Below are 3,926 nucleotides of genomic sequence, written 5' to 3'. Positions count from 1 at the left end.
TCATATGTTATAACAGATGGACCATATGTTGCAACAAACAGATCATCTGTTGAAAGAAATCAAGGGTCATGACTTTTCGATCATTTACTTAAAAAAATAATTCATAAATAAATAATATGAAAAAAATATGATAAAAACAATTTTGTAGCTATTTAATTTAAATAACTAAAATATCAAAAAGATGAAAGTTATGACTTTTGACCTTTTTTGTATTTAAATCTATTTTTTTAATTTAAATAATTGAAAAGTCACCAAGCTTGATTTAATTAAGAGATATAATTATTAATAAAAGAGGTGAACGGTTGTGATTTTTTGCCTAACACATTGCACTACTCACTCATTCAATCTGTTATAAATAGGTCTCCTCAACTCTATCTCTTCCATCTTGTCTTGTATTAAACCGTTATTATATCTTTAATCACTTCTCTTTCAAAAATAAATTTCTTGTTTGTCCATTGAGGTATGTTTTATTTTCTTGTTCTAATATGAAAATTATTAACATGCATCTATTTTCTAGTTAAGTTTCACATTTTTTTTGTTAAACTACCAGTTGGTACTATATATGGTTACATTATTTATTCATGCATGTTCTAGATATGACTGATCTGATTTGGTACATGGCGATTCTGCTTGACACCGTGTAGGAACTTGAAAGGCTGGTTCATGAACTCAAGTGAGAGTTGGGCGCCGCGACAGCAAGGGTGCTTCGTGGGATTCGAAGGCTGAGGGGTCTGCTGCCCAATGGATTTCCGATTGACAATAATAATAATAATTTTTTATTATTATTATTATTAATTTTTTTTATCATTTGTAATTTATTTTATTGGATCTACCTAATATTGTAAATATTTTTTATGTAATAAATGAGAAAATCTTTATTTGATCGACTGAGTTTATTTTTATTTTTTTTTGCATTCTGCCTATTTTTTTAAGATGTTAAGAGGTGTAAGTTTTTGAGCATTCTGGAGTGGAAAGAGTCAATAACAAAAAAGAAAGTATTTGGTTGATAGCAAGGTCATAGACTAAAATTAAATAACAGCACAAGATTATTTATTATTATAGCAAAATTAAAGATAAATTAATAACAGATGGCCCATCTATTACAATAGATGGGTAATCTATTATAAATCACCAAGTATATACAGACATTTATTGCAACAGATTGATCGTTTGTCGCAACAAATTAGTAAGATTTTGAAAATGACTAGACAGATAAAGACATCTGTTGCAACAAATTAGTCATCTATTGCAAAAAATTATTAATCTGTTGGAAATGACAAACAGATGAAGTCATATGTTGCAACAGATTGATCATCTGTTGGAAATGACCAACAGATAAAGACATTTGTTACAACAGATGACCAATCTATTACAACATATGTGTATATCTATTTGATAATTTTCAACAGATGACTCATCTGTTGCAACAGGTTAAATCTGTTGCAATAGGTTATACACTTAAATGATTATGTAATTAATATGAGATTAATTGAAATTATAATTATTAAATCAATTTAGCAATTACTAATAATGGCATAATTTGAACCATTTCAAATAAAATTAGTCAATTGATCACTCTACTCAAAACGAACACACTAAGATGATCGTGTAATTAATATGAGAATAATTAAAATCATAATTGAACTTATCAATTCATCTTTAATTTTAGTTAAATCAATGTTTTCATTACTAATAATGTCTTAATTTGAATTATTTCAAATAAAATTGATCAATTAACACTTTATTCAAGACGAATACACTTAGATGATCATGTAATTCTTATGACATTAATTAAAATCATAATTAAATTATCAATTCATCTTTAATTTTAGTTAAATCAATTTAGTTATTACTAATAATTGCGTAATTTTAATTATTTCAAATCAAATTGTTCAATTGATCATTCTACTTAAGACTAAACGCTTAGTTGATCATGTAATTACTATAAAATCAATTGAAATTGTAAGTGAACTTACTAATTTATCTTTAAGTTTAGTTAAATCAATATAGTTATTTCTAATTATGGCTTGGTTTGAATCATTTTAAATAAAAATGGTCAACTGATCACTCTACTCAGGACGAACACATTTAGTTGATCGTGTAATTACCATGAGATTAATTAAAATAGTAATTGAACTTATTAATACTAGTTAAATCAATTTAGTTATTACTAATATAATGGATAAATATGAATCAATAGATGACTAAGATGTTGCAAAAGATGAGTAATCTGTTGAAAATGACCAAACAGATAAAGACATCTGTTGCAACAAATTAGTCAACTATTGCAACAAATTAGTAATCTGTTGGAAATAACAAACAGATAAAGTCATATGTTGCAATAGATTGGTCATCTGTTGGAAATGACCAACAAATAAAGACATTTGTTACAACAGATGACTAATCTATTACAATATATGTGTATATCTATTTGATAATTTTCAATAGAGGATTCATCTGTTGCAACAAATTAAATCTGTTGTAATAGGTTATACACTTAAATGATCATGTAATTACTATGAGATTAATTGAAATCGTAATTGTTAAATCAATTTAGCTATTATAATAATGTATTAATTTGAATCATTCAAATAAAATTAGTCAATTGATCACTCTACTTAGAACGAACACACTAAGATGATCATGTAATTAATGTGAGAATAATTAAAATCATAATTTAACTTATCAATTCATCTTTAATTTTAGTTAAATCAATGTAGTTATTACTAATAATATCTTAATTTGAATCATTTCAAATAAAATTGGTCAATTAACACTTTACTCAAGACGAATACACTTAGATGATCATATAATTACTATGAGATTAATTGAAATCATAATTAAAATTATCAATTCATATTTAATTTTAGTCAAATTAATTTAATTATTAATAATAATTTCTTGATTTTAATTATTCCAAATCAAATTGGTCAATTGATCAGTCTACATAAGACGAAACACTTAGTTGATAATGTAATTACTATAAAATTAATAGAAATTGTAAGTGAACTTACTAATTCATCTTTAATTTTAGTTAAATCAATATAGTTATTTCTAATTATGGTTTGGTTTTAATCATTTCAAATAAAATTGGTCAATTGATCACTCTACTCAGGACGAACACACTTAGTTGATAGTGTAATTACCATGAGATTAATTGAAACTGTAATTGAACTTATTAATTCATGTTTAATTCTAGTTAAATAAATTTAGTTATTTCTAATATAATGGCTTAATATGAATCAATAGATGACTAACATGTTGCAAAAGATGCGTAATCTGTTGAAAATAACTAAACAGATAAGGACATCTGTTGGAAATGACCAAACAGATAAAGACATTTGTTGGAAATGACCAAACAAATATAGACATACATTGCAACAGATGACTAACCTGTTGTAATAAATAACTCATCTATTAAAAATTATCAAACAAATATAGACATCTATTGCAACAGATGACTAAATTATTGCAACAGATGACTCATCGGTTGAAAATTATCAAACATATAGGATATATGTTGAAAAATAATTTAAAATACTAAAGCTTAGATGTTTTTAAGAGAACTCAAATGTTTGTTCCCTTGTCTAAGGTTTTGTCTTTAATTTTAGTTAAATCAATTTAGTTATTACTTATAAATGCTTAATTTGAATCAATTTAAATAAAATTTATCAATTGATCATTCTACTAAGGACAAATACATTAATTGAAATTTTAAGTGGACTTATCAATTCATCTTTAATTTAGTCAAAATCAATTTAGTTATTACTAATAATGACTTAATTTGAATCATTTCAAATAAAATTGGTCGATTGATCACTCTCCTCGAGACGAATACACATAGTTGATCATGTAATTACTATGAGATTAATTGAAATTGTAAGTTCACTTACAATTTCAATTAATCTCATAGTAATTACATGATC

This window comes from Capsicum annuum, chromosome 10, assembly GCF_002878395.1.
Source record: "Capsicum annuum cultivar UCD-10X-F1 chromosome 10, UCD10Xv1.1, whole genome shotgun sequence".
NCBI classification, from domain to species: domain Eukaryota; kingdom Viridiplantae; phylum Streptophyta; class Magnoliopsida; order Solanales; family Solanaceae; genus Capsicum; species Capsicum annuum.
The sequence above is the reverse complement of the archived record's forward strand: the minus strand, read 5'-3'. Positions refer to the sequence as shown.